Below are 14,217 nucleotides of genomic sequence, written 5' to 3' on the forward strand. Positions count from 1 at the left end.
TTTTAATACCCGTACACTTTTTAATATAATTTATTCAGAACATTCGGCTGAACTTCCTGAGCTTGTGATTTCTTTAGATGCCGAAAAAGCATTCGATAGGGTAGAGTGGGAGTATTTGTTTGCAGTTTTGAAAAAATTTGGTTTTGGTGATAAATTTATTTCTTGGATTCGCCTTCTTTATTTGTCCCCTAAAGCCAGTGTCCATACTAATGATGTCTATTCTGATTATTTTGCTCTTGGTCGCGGAACTCGCCAAGGTTGTCCTTTGTCGCCTTTGCTCTTCGCTATAGCTGTCGAGCCTCTGTCTATTGCGTTAAGATCTTCCCCCTTAGTTAAAGGAATCACCCGTAATGGAATTGAATATAAATTATCGCTATATGCGGATGATTTGTTGTTGTATATAACTGATCCTACATTCTCTATCCCTACTGTCTTGAGTATTCTGGAGGACTTCAGCACCTTTTCAGGTTATAAATTAAATTTGGGGAAAAGTGAGTGTTTTCCCATTAATACTGCAGCATGTCTTCTTCAGCAGTCAGATTTACCTTTTCAGTTTAGTCCATCAGGGTTTAAATACCTAGGTATTAACGTGACTCGTTCTTTATCCAGCCTTGCATCAGCTAATTTCACTCCCCTTATCTCAAAGATTACATCTGATTTTCAAAGATGGGGTAACCTCCCCCTTTCATTAATCGGCAAGATCAATGTTGTTAAAATGATATCTTACCAAAACTTTTATTTTTATTCCAGTCAATTCCTCTTTTTCTACCTAAACATTTTGTTGACTCACTGGACAAGATAATTTGTTCTTTTATTTGGGGCGGGAAGAGTTCGTAAATCATTACTGCAGAGATGCAGACTTAGTGGAGGACTTGCATTACCTAATTTCCAAGCCTATTATTGGGCTGCTCACATCCATAAACTTTGCTACTGGTTAAAATCTTCTGGACCCTCTTGGTGTAAATTGGAACTATCATCATGTACAGGATCTTCCATACCTGCTCTACTTTATTCCTCTTTACCTGCAAAACCCTCTTTATATACTAAGAATCAAGTGGTTCTAAACACACTTAAAATCTGGTTTCAATTTAGGCGGCACTTTAAATTTGTAGCTGCATCCTCCTCAAGTCCTATTAATAACAACCATTTATTTCCTCCATCACTTTCAGACTCAACATTTTCAATGTGGCATGACAAGGGTATTACGCAATTTAAATATTTATATGCAGGTGGTGTATTTGATAGCTTTGCGAATTTGTCATCTCGCTACGGCCTCCCTGTCAGTCATTTATTTCGCTATTTTCAAACTCGCAGTTTTGTTACTAAGTGTTTCCCAAATTTTCCCTCTTTACCACCGGAACAGCAATGGGAAACAATGTTATCATTTACTCCTCATCACAGAGGAATCACTTCGAAATTGTACAATATTATTTTGGCTCTTAGCGACCATTCAAATGTTAAACTTAAGTGTACATGGGAAGAGGAACTTGGAATACAAATACATGAGGAGTCCTGGGAAAAAGCCATAGAGAGGGTAAAATCTACCACTTCTTGTGCACGTCTTGGACTTATTCAATTTAAGGTTCTACACAGGGTGCATTTCTCCAAGTCTAGACTGTCGGTACTATATCCGGAACTGGAAGACAAATGTGATAAATGTCATGGCTCTCCTTGTCACCTCAGTCATATGTTTTTTCTATGTCCTGTTCTGAAAGATTTTTGTTATTATGTCAACTGTTCTTGGTGTAAATCTCCAACCTTGCCCTCTGATTGCCATATTTGGGATTCCTAACCCCTCACTTGCACTCAACTCTACACAAAAGGATATTATAGCTTTCACATCCTTACTTGCAAGACGTTTATTATTGTTACATTGGAAATCTGCTAAATATCCTTCTATCTCCTGGTGGCTTAAAGACATGATGTTTTTTTTAAATTTTGAGAAAATTAAATATACATTAAGAGGATGTACAGTAAAAAATTTTCCACAAATGGCAACCCTTTATTTCCTATTTCACTAATTTAGAGGTACTACCTGATTGAATTTCTGCCTATTACCATTGTACATTTTATATTGCATAAACAACCAGTAGTATGCGTGTTTGTCGTGATATGCCGAGTTGGGGCATGGGTGGGTGGGGGGGTGTTCACTGTTTTTGTATGTCTGTTTGTTTGTTTTTTTATTCTGCACTCTGTAATTTAATGTAATTATTTTTCCTCTACAATTTTATCAGAGTGTGTTTTTGTTAATTTTCGTTTGTTGATGTGTATATGTAACTGTTTACATATACATATATGTTAAAAGAAAAAGAAAAGGATAATTGTATCCCTGAAATTGGAAATATCTAATTGTACTTTTCAATAAAAAGATTTTGAAAAAAAAAAAAAAGTTTGGCTGGTTTGATTTTTTTTTTTTTTTTTTTTTTTTAATAAAAAATAAAAATAAAAAATCACCAAAAGTATTCCTACGCCGGATTTCTGGCACACTGCCGGAGGTCTTCAAGCCCTGTGAGTGGAGTGTATTGCTGCACTGGTGCTGGATTTACTGGTGTTGTCTGCAGGGGCAGGTATTGGCACTGGTGGCACTCCGTCCTGTACATTGTTAACCATTGGTGTATGGGGATGGTTGGACTGGTAGCCAGATGTAGCTGGTATCTGTGGACTTGCATAACTCACTGGTTGTGATGCTTGAGGAGTAGGCTGCAGCATGGCCACATTCAGCGTAGTGAGGGGAGGCGGTGCCCACGCAGATGTCACAGTTGATGGCAGAGACTGCGTCAGTGTGTAGTTCTCCTGTCTACTACCTGGTGTAGGAGTCGTGGCTGCTTGAAGCTTTAATGCTGCAGAGGTGGTATGTGGCAGTGTAGACAGTCGTGGCTCATGCTGAAGCAGTCTAGCTGATCCAAGCTGCAGGTTGGATGGCTGTGACAGGGGGGTGCTGTGAACTACTGGACAGCTTAACCAGGGTGATTGATATGGTGGGATGCTCGTATTGAGATTAGCTGGTGGCTGTAGGACAGGAGAACCCTGGCTGCTTTGATAGCTCCGCTCCACGGGCGCCACCGATACGGGGCTCATATGGCCTGTTAGCTGGCTGGACAAGTCTCTACCATGCATCGCCATGTTCCACTCGCTCACCTTGTCGGCCGCTCCCGGCGATAAGAGACGATTGGGGATAGTGTGCGCTCCGTGCGGCTGGTCCGCTATACACACAGACTCGGTCTGTAGGCTGAGTGACTGCAGCTGCTGGGCGCCGACGCTCTCTCCTCTGTCTTCCGCGCTTGCACTAGTGTTGTCACGATACCAACATTTTGGTACCGGAATCGGTACCAACATGTTTTTCGATACTTTTCAATACTTTTCGGTACTTTTCCAAATAAAAAGAGAACACAAAAAATGTTGTTATTGGCTTTATTTTAATAGAAAATCTTAGAACTATAACATATGCATCAGTAATCAGTAAATCAGTAAACAGTCACTGCTGCTGATTTCCATCTATATCAATCTTAACTCTTCCTAAATTAAAACATTAGTGGTCTGTTTAAAAATGAATATCAACTTGTTTTCTTTGTATTATTTGAGGTCTGAAAACACTGCATCTTTTTTTGTTCTTTTGACCAGTTGTAATTTTTGGGAGAAATTGTCATCAGTAGTTTATAGAATGAAACACAAACGTTCATGTTACTGAAACACACACCTATTGTTTCCCCCCCCCCCCATCGACGCAATATTGTTCCGTTAATTCATCTCTGCGTAGCGCTCCTTCGCTGTGTTTACTCACAGACAGAGAGAGAGAGAGAGAAGCGTACATGCATGCCAGCGCCAAGGTTGGTGCGCGGTAAAAACGAAACTTATCAACCAGCAGTGTTTGCATTAATTAATGAGTCTGTGGTGGCCCGTCTCTCTCTCGCGCGCTGGTGCACACACATAAACACAGGCACATGGCCAGGTGGCGCTGTAACGGTAATAAAAAAAAAAGCACCTTGCTTCGTTTGTGACTCGCTCGCCTCGGCTCAAATTACAATGCGACGTCACCGCTGCCGGCGGCGCAAAATGAAAGTACCGGTCCCATCTAAGCGCAGTATGGTACCGTTTTAAATGCGTCAGTACCCCGGTACCACTCTAGTACCGGTATACCGAACAACCCTAGCGGGCACCGTGAGGAATGAGGGACTGTGGAAGGCTAACCTGGTAGCTTGGTAGGAGAGGGTGAGGGGGGAGCAACTGCTCGTACTTGTATTTTATTTTTATTTTTTTTGGGGGGGGGGGGTCAATGAAACAAATTTTCAGATGTCTTACATGTTTTTGAAGCCAAAATTAAAACAGATAAATCACTGTTTTTCTTGAGAGATTCTCTTTAACAAAAATGCATTTTTCTCAGCTTTCTAGAAATAAAAGTGGTCTTCTTGGTGCAACCAGGCTCTATTCAACTTAAGATAAATCAAGAATGGAACAAGGTACAAACAAATGGTTTTTTCCCTAGTTGAATAGAGAGTCTCCTCTTTTCTTTGAGCTGTTTGGTGTTTTCAGAGTCATAGTACAAAATATTCTCTGGGTCTTGAAATATTACTCAAAATGCCCTAAAACGCTGGCACATGGCACTGACCATTTTATAAAAGGGCTGGCACTCAATGAGTTAACATATTAATTAGGGTACCTTTGCTCACTGACAAAGGGAATTTATAACACTGCGTGTAGTGCGGTAGGTAGGCTAAAGTAATCCAAGTAATCCTTTTTAAAAAAAAGAATGTAACTGTATTCAGATGTAACACCAATTTAAACTGTAACTATAACGGAATACAGTTACTCATATTTTGTATTTTAAATACGTAACGCCGTTACATGTAATCCGTTACTCCCCAACCCTAGATGTATCAGACAATAACTGATCTATAATCAATAGCTGCTGGCTCCACCTCTTTCCTGAGGCTCTGTGATGTTTATAGTGAAACATTCAAAGCCAACATCCCATAATAAGCAGCTGTGTGTGTGTGTGTGTGTGTGTGTGTGTGTGTATGCTGGTTTCAGGTTTTTCTGTCTCTGTCTCGTCATGGTAACAGAGCACAGCCTCACATGTTTGTTGTCTTGAGCATCGTCAGCAAATCTCTGATCAATGTGGCTGCACAACATGAGTTTGTCTGGATGGAGCCACAGGTGGAGCTGACAGGTGAAGAGGCGGAGTCAGCAGCAGCTTCTCATGAATATTAATGAGCTGTTTTCTCTCTATGTGACTGTTTAACCTGCTTCCTGTTGCTTCAGCTGTTGGACTTTGATTTTCTAAACTTGTTCTTTCTGAAGCTTCTTCAGCTCTGAACAGATGATGAGACACTGAACGCTGTCAACAAGGAGCTTTGTCCTCAACTCACTGATTTTATTCTTTATTCAGATTGGAGTGGTGCTGGTTGTCAGAGATCAGCTGTTCTTCTCTGGGCTCAGCTCTGAAGTCCAACCCCTCCCACCTGAGACACCTGGACCTGAGCCACAACAACAAGCTGCAGGATTCAGGAGTGAAGGATCTGAGTGGTTTTCTGGAGAGTCCAGACTGTCGACTGGAGACTCTGAGGTCAGTTCACTGACTGTTACTGTTGTAGATCTTAGATCTTTGATCCACAACTGAACCTGATTGATCTTCACTCAGAACTTGAACCATTGACTTTGATGTCATGAATGAAGGACGTGTTTGTGTGTGTGTGTGTGTGTTAGGGGTGTAACGGTACACAAAAGTCACGGTTCGGTACGTACCTCGGTTCAGGGGTCACGGTTCGGTACGGTTTCGGTACAACAGACACTAATTGAATGTAAAACTAAAATCTGTCTTGTGTTATAAAAGTTTAAAGAAAAAAGAATACAAAATAAAACAAGTGCATTAGGAGTGTTATAATGCCATTCATTAATTCTAGAGGAAAAAAAACATGCACTTGACAACTGGCAACTATTATTCGAATTATTAAATTATTATTATTAAAAAAATATTATTAAAAAAACAAAACAATAAACTGACATCAATGTTGGTTTACACAGTTAAATTAGACTAGCAGTTACTTTGGTGATGTTTCTGGTCCTGCCTGTGTTCATAAAACATATTAGGCAGCTACACGCACATCCCCCAAAAAACTGAAGACTAGGTGCTGGACCACCAAGAAAGACACAGGTAAGGAAAAAAGGAGACCGCACACTAGTTAAAAGCTCCCGTGACAGTTTAATGTCACTCACACGTTTCGGGCGTCAGCCCTTCATCAGACAAAATGTGTCTGATTATATATAGTGTGCGGTCTCGTTTTCTCCTCACCTGTCTGTGTTCATGTCAAGAGGCTTAAAAGCAGCGGGATAAGTTGTTGCACACAACTTGTCTTTTTACTTGCACCAGTGATTGACATATCGGGTTGAACATGCGCTACGTGTTTGATGCGTTTCTAGCGACGCACCGCGCATCCGTGAAACATCGCCGACGGACTTTGTCCGGTGGACCAGTCGCGAGCATGGATGTATTATGGTCGCGAGCCGCCGCCACCGCCGCCGTTGTGTTTCATTGAGAAGCCACAGTGAATGAAGCAGACAGCTCTCCTCCTCTAACTTCACTCTCTCATCACTTCTCTTCTTCGTCTGCTATGACGGCTGCAGGCAGCTTCGAGGCTCATTACCGCCACCTGGATTCAAATGAGGACTCTGCTTTTTTTTTTTTTTTTTTTTTTAATATTCATTCAGACGTATTCGCCGTGTGACTGTGTGCACCGAACCGTGACCCCCGTACCGTGATGGCACGGGACGAATACATATACCGTTACACCCCTAGTGTGTGTGTGTGTGTGTGTGTGTGTGTGTGTGTGTGTGTCTCTGAGTGATCTTCGTTTCATCTTCTTCTTTTATTCTTTATTCAGATTGCACAACTGCAGTTTGTCAGAGATCAGCTGTTCTTCTCTGGTCTCAGCTCTGAAGTCCAACCCCTCCCACCTGAGACACCTGGACCTGAGCTTCAACTACCTGAGCTCTTCATCTCTGCAGCAGCTTCATGATCTTGTGGAGAGTCCAGACTTTCGACTGGAGACTCTGTTGTGGGTCTGATCTGTAGCTGTTTCCACAGCTGATGACTGTGGGAGTGAAATAAAGTGTAAAGTGCAGCCGGTGAACCTGTCAGGATGTGACATCACATATGACATCATCTATGACATCACAGACTCAGAAAACGCTGCAGCAGCTTCAATGTGTCAGGGGCGGTGGGGAGTGCGGAAGGCAACGCGACTGAGAGAGCTCCGATTTTGAACACTTAAAGTTTGATTTGTAGGTTATACCAACTATAAACGATATCTCTAAACAATATCAAGACCTTATCTGAAAGTTGGAGACAGATATCTCAACTTTTAGCGAAGGCAAACCTGTGGAAAAGAATGAAAAAAGAAAATCTCTGCCAGCGTCAATCAACCTGGTGAGTGACAACACCTGGGACGCCGACAGCCACCATCATGGCTGGGAGAAGAGGAAAAGATAGAGGAGGAAGATTTCGCACAGTCAAGGTGGATAGAAACCTCTTCACTATCCTAAGTAATAATATTCCTACGGTTGGGGCAGAGATGTCAGTCAGTCATACGGATTTACATTCCTATGCACGCCCTCAAAGCCCTGAATGCGTGCGGTTACCTGACTCCATGCCGAGTACTCCCACATTGAAGAAAGTGAGACCCGAGCCAACGCTGGCGGAGGTACAGGACAATATCATAAAGTTGCTGGAAAAAAAATAGACCAAAGAGCTGATGGCCTGGAAAAGAAAGCAGATGGCCTGGAGAAGCTGATTCAACATAACGCAGCAAGTATCAACACCTTGAAGGAAAATGCAGAATTCCTCTTCAAAGAAATTCAGGATATGAAAAAAGATGTAACCATTGTGAAGAAGGCAACTGCTGACCATGAAAAGAGGATATCTGAGTTAGAGAACAAGGTGAACGATGCTGAACATTACCAGAGACGTTGGAACTTGAGACTCCACGGACTTCCAGAGCAAGAAGGAGAAGACGTCAAGCAGCGAGTGGAGGACATCTGCCGGGCAATTGCTCCAGAGCTCGGGAATCTTCTCCATCTCCACATCGACGTCAGCCACAGGGTAGGAAGAAGAACTGAAGATAGAATACGACCAATCATCACACGTTTTACTTCCAGAGCAATCAGAGAAATGGTTTGGAAAAAGGCCAAGAACGCAGACTCTCAAAATCAGATTCGGAGAGGACTTGACATCAAGGGACAAAGAGACTAGAAACAAACTGTGGCCCCATATCGAGGCAGCGAGCAAAGCCATAATCGACGGGAAGGAACTGCGATATGATGGATGACAGCAAGTAAGAGAAGACTTGTCATAAATGATCAGGTATAACTTTAAAGTAGGCTGTTAAAGTAGGCTAGGTGTTAAAATCATTTTCTTTTCTTTTTTTTCTTTTTTTCTCTCTTGGAGTGTGTGGGCAAGTGACACTGTCCCTATCATTGTGCTCATTGAATGTTAGGGGTATCCGAGACAATTTAAAGAGGAAAGCTGTCTTTCTTTTCTGTAAAAAATTTAAAGCTGATTTTTTATCTTTTACAAGAGACCGATGCTTTAGTGACTGATTATAAATTTTGGAAGCAGCAATGGGGAGAGGACATTTGGATGTCTTATGGCAGTAATAACTCAGCAGGTGTAGCCATTTTAAAAGGGAAGTTTAATGGTAAAATTTTGAAGAATAAAATTCATGTATTTGGAAGATGGATTATTTTGGCTGTGAAATTTATGGACACCATTTTCATACTGAGTAATGTTTATGGTACAAATAATAGCTTCAGAAACCGAGTCTTATTTGAAGAAATGGAAGAAGAAATTTGTTCATTAGTGTGAAGCAGTCACACTATTGTTCTTCTGTTTGGCCATTTTCTTCCGCCTTTTTACGGTCTTCTTCTAGTCCTTCATACTTTGTGCTATTTCAACAATTCATATATCAAAACGTGCAGCTTTTTTTGAACTTTATCGGCATTACTTTTCTCTTTTTAACTATTTATACTTTTTCAAATATTTAACTTTTTCTGATTTTTTTCAGCTTTATAATGTGTGTGTATTGCGTCTAACGAGCAGAGCTAGAGTGGTGCTAGAGTGGGGAGATGCAAAAAAACATTCTAGAGTTTTTCTGGCTAAACTGCACGGCCACAAATTAAACTCTAGACAAATTATTTTCTCCAGTTTTGTAGCCACACTTGTCTTCTGGCTAAAATTCTGGTCAATAATGGAAAGAGACTTAGATAATAATTTAAAATATTTTTTAAATGCAGCCAGGGAGCTCTCTGCTCTCATTCAGCCCAATGCATTTTTTTCATAGCAGCAGGAGAAGGAGCTCAACTTTGTAACTTGCTGTTAAGTGCTTTTTAATTCATTTTAATTCACCAAAAAATAGTCACAGGTCACAAAAAAGTCCTATTCTTACTTGGTGTGGCTAATTTATACTCATTTCTTTTTATTTTAAGCATCATTGAAAAATCTCACATTCATCAAAGTCTCAACCTCTTTTCTCCACAGCTCCACTGTAGTGTAGGGATTAGGGTGGCCGCTTGTCAACCCTAAGGTCACTGGTTCGAATCCAGGGGAAGAACTCTTGTTATGTTATGTTGAATTCTGCTCTCCTCCACCGCCTTCAATTGGTTACAGGTGTTTGTTATCTCCTTGATTACTCGTACCAGTTTGCAGCACATCATCACATTACAATGAATGACAACAGTTTAGAAAGCAGTGTGCTCTCTGTAGCCGAGTGGCAGAGTAAAGGCTTAGTGAACATATGGTCATGGGTTCGATTCCTGCCTCAGTCATTTCACATCATTGCTTGACTTTTGATTCCAATTATTCAGCTGTCATTGGACAGTCTTTGATTCCTCATAGTATAAAGCTCATTGTAACTCAGGTTCTCTGTGGCCATATGGTTAGTGTGTTAGGTGTTGTGCTATTTCAACAATTCATATATCAAAACGTGCAGCTTTTTTTGAACTTTATCTGCATTACTTTTCTCTTTTTAACTATTTATACTTTTTAAAATATTTAACTTTTTCTGCAAATTAAACTCTAGACAAATTATTTTCTCCAGTTTTGTAGCCACACTTGTCTTCTGGCTAAAATTCTGGTCAAAAATGCAAAGAGACTTAGATAATAATTTAAAATATTTTTTAAATGCAGCCAGGGAGCTCTCTGCACATCATCACATTACAATGGCAACATGCTTATGTCTGTGCTCTCTGTGGCGAAGTGGCAGAGTAAAGGTTTAGTGATCATGAGGTTGTGGGTTCGATTACTGGTCCAAATCTTGCCTCATCAACAATTATAGTGAATTATTTCTAATTTCTGCACTTTCCTTACCTTTTTTTTTTAAGCAGGAGCCAGTGATCCTCTTATTAAAGGTTTTCTTTGCCACTCACATACTGTCTCTGCCTGTAGCCTAGTGGTTAGCTTGCTGAGCTGGAGACCTGAAGGTTACTGGTTCAAATCTTGCCTCAATAACAATTATAGTGAATTATTTTCCCAGTCGTCCTCTGTTGACTTCTGATAACTTGCTTCATGTTGAAACTGCTGCTCTCAGCCTGAAATTCACAGAAATTTTATTTGTAAGTCATTCAAGCTTGACTCTCAAGCTTTCTTGATGTCAGAGTGAGACAGAGTGCAGCTCATCAACAGACAACAGTCTCTGCAACTGTGTGTGCACTGTGGCCTAGAGGCAGAGTGGAAGTCTGCTGACCATGAGGTTGTAGGTTCGATTCCGACCTTGGTCAAACATTTGTATGGTGATCACTGCTTGCACTATTTGCTAATTCTGCAACAGCATTCAGCTGCTGTCAGCAGTCACACCATTTCCATTCTTGGAAATGCCTTTTCTAGTTCTCTTTTTATATTCTTACTACTTTCCGCCTTTTTATGGTCTTCTTCTAGTCCTTCATACTTTGTGCTATTTCAACAATTCATATATCAAAACGTGCAGCTTTTTCTGGACTTTATCGGATGTATTCAAATTTTTCATACTTTTTATACTTTTTCAAATATTTAACTTTTTCAGATTTTTTTTTTCCCATAGAGAATGCATTGGAACAGTCTTCAAACTCTTCAAATCGTCTTACTTCTTTCAGCCACTAAAGCTTCACCATACTTTCTGCTAGAGACTTCATTCAAATTCTAAGCTGTAGACAAACTTTTTAAGTGTTCCTCTATGACTCAGCTTATTGATATCTTCAACAGTTTCTGATATTTGGCAGTTTTAAAATCATTAAGTTTTTTTGACAAAATCCAGCTTTATAATGGGTGTGTGTTGCGTCTAACGAGCAGAGCTAGAGTGGTGACATCATCAGCCAGAGTGGAGAGAGGCAAAAAAACATTCTAGAGTTTTTCTGGCTAAACTGTCAGTACGGCCACAGACACATTATTTTCTCCAGTTTTGTAGCCACACTTGTCTTCTGACTAAAATTCTGGTCAAAAATGCAAAGAGACTTAGATAATAATTTAAAATATTTTTTAAATGCAGCCAGGGAGCTCTCTGCTCTCATTCAGCCCAATGCATTTTTTTCACAGCAGCAGGAGAAGGAGCTCAACTTTGTAACTTGTTGTTAAGTGCTTTTTAATTCATTTTTAATTCACCAAAAAATAGTCACAGGTCACAAAAAAGTCCTCCTCTTACTTGGTGTGGCCAATTTCTGCACTTTCCTTACTTTTTTTTTTAAGCAGAAGCCAGTGATCCTCTTATTAAAGGTTTTCTTTGCCCCTCACATACTGTCTGTGTCTGTAGCCTAGAGGTTAGCTCACTGGGCTGAAGACCTGAAGGTTGCTGGTTCAAATCTTGCCTCAACAACAATTATAGTGAATTATTTTCCCAGTCGTCCTCTGTTGACTTCTGATAACTTGCTTCATGTTGAAACTGCTGCTCTCAGCCTGAAATTCACAGAAATTTTAATTGTAAGTAATTCAGGCTTGACTCTCAAGCTTTCTTGGTGTTGACACAGTGTGTTTCCAACAGGTGCAGCTTTGGGCTCGGTGATCACTGCTTGCACTATTTGCTAATTCTGCAACAGCGTTCAGCTGCTTTCAGCATTCACACGCATTTCCATCAGGAAATGCTACTTTATCTAGTTTCTAATGCTATTCCCCAGTGTGAAACTAATCCTTGGAGGAGATTGGAACTCCATTAAAGATCCACTTTTGGATTGTTTGCCACCACGTCCGGTGAGAGTTGATAAAACTGCAGAAATTGATAAATTGTGTTTTAATTTAAATTGTTTTGATATATGGAGGTATAGAAATCCTGATAAGAGTCAGTTTACATGGCAAACAAAAGACTTGAGTAAACAGTCAAGAATAGATTTTTGGTTGATATCGACAGCTATGGAGAAAGAAGTCATGGATGTTTATATTGAACCCTCTGTACTTACAGATCATAAATTGATATATATTTCAGTTAATCTTAATAACACTACAGATCATGATCAAAGGATTAGAACAAGTTATTGGAAATTAAATAATACTCTCTTAGAAGATAAACAATTTCTAAACTTGGCAAAGTTAACTATTAATGAAAGCTGGAGAAAGGCAAAAGCACTGAACTCTTTTGAAGAGCAATGGGAGTTCTTAAAATATCAAATTAGAAGACTAGCATCCCACAGAGGGAAAGAAATGGCAAAAAAAGGATAATGGAGGATAATATAATAAAAAAGATCATTATGATATATGAAAATCCAAACCCAAACAAACAAGATAAAGAAAATCTGATTACATTACAATTACAACTAGATCGGATCTATGAAGATAAAGCAAGAGGGGCCTTTGTAAGATCTAGAAGAAAATGGATGGAGGAAGGTGAAAAGAACACAAAATATTTTTTCAATTTGGAAAAAAGAAATGCAGAAACCTCGTCAATAACTAAATTAAATATCAATGGCCAGATTACAGACAATGCCATTGAAATATCTAATTTTGTTAAGAATTTTTATGAAAACTTGTACAAGAAAAAAGTTGATTTATGTGATTCATTTTCTTTTTTTAGTTCCATAGATGGGGATGTAAAACGAATAGATGAAGAACAGAAAAATATATGTGATCAGGACATTACCCAAGAAGAGATTAATTCATGTATTTCTAAGTTAAAAGATAATAAGTCCCCTGGGAATGATGGTTTAACGAGTGAGTTTTATAAAATTTTCAAGGAAGAGGTTTCAGAATTTTTGTTTAATGTTTATAAGGAAGCTCTATCTATGGGGAAACTACAACCATCCATGTCTCAAGGCCTCATTACATTAATTCCCAAACCTGGGAAAGACCCAGTGAATGTTGACAATTGGAGGCCAATCACTTTAATTAATAATGATAAGTTATTGTCACTTATTTTTGCTCAAAGACTTAAACCTTGTCTTCAAACAATTATTGATGATTGCCAGTCTGGTTTTATGAGTGGTAGACTTATAAGTAATAATGTTCGTTTAATTCTTGATTTAATTGACTACCATGAATTTATTGATGACAACAGCTTTATACTATTCATAGATTACTATAAAGCCTTTGACACCATAGAACATTCTTTTTTGTTTAACAGTTTGGACTTTTTTGGTTTTGGCTCTTATTTTAAATCTGCAATTCAGACATTATATAGAAGGTGTACCAGTTCAGTGAAGCTGTTAAATGAAACCACCCGTAGCTTTAATATAGACAAAGGGGTTAAACAAGGAGACCCTATTGCACAATTTTTATTTCTACTAATCATGCAAACAATGGCACTTCACATTAATAAAGATTATTTTAGAGGCATTCAATTTGTAGAAAGTCAATTGAAATGCTGTCAACTAGCCGATGACACTACTATTTTTTTAAAGAATGAAAATGAGGTTAAAAAAGCAATTGACTAGGGAATTACAGCCATATGCACAACTTTAAAAAAGGGTGTAATGAAAAGCTTTCAGGAACTAAAAAATGAACATAATCTAACTAATCGGGATTTATTTAGATATCTGCAATTAAGGGATTATTATATAAAAAATATCAAAAAAATGAGGATAAAATTCATCCTATCATAAAATTACTGGTTAAGGCATATAGTCATCCTATCCCAAAAGCAGTATCTGTTTTATATGGCTGCCTAATGGAATCTAAAATAGTCAACATTATATGTTAAAGCCAAGTGGGAAAGGGAGCTGGGTGAGGAGATTCCAGAAGGGACATGGCATGATTTGTGGAAAGCACACTGT

General features: G+C 39.2%; 1 long non-coding RNA gene across 1 annotated transcript in view; it reads left to right on the forward strand.

Annotated features, from left to right (window-relative positions):
• Positions 1–7,185, forward strand: part of LOC146977813 (uncharacterized) — a 61,515-nt gene extending 54,330 nt beyond the window's left edge. Inside the window, exons 2-3 of the long non-coding RNA XR_015037018.1 lie at positions 5,387–5,563; positions 6,879–7,185. This is a non-coding gene — a long non-coding RNA (uncharacterized LOC146977813). The remainder of the gene's footprint in view (positions 1–5,386; positions 5,564–6,878) is intronic.
• Positions 7,186–14,217: the final 7,032 nt, after the last annotated feature.

The sequence above is a fragment of the Trachurus japonicus genome, chromosome 11 (assembly GCF_045865225.1).
Source record: "Trachurus japonicus isolate A0001 chromosome 11, Traja_1.0".
NCBI classification, from domain to species: domain Eukaryota; kingdom Metazoa; phylum Chordata; class Actinopteri; order Carangiformes; family Carangidae; genus Trachurus; species Trachurus japonicus.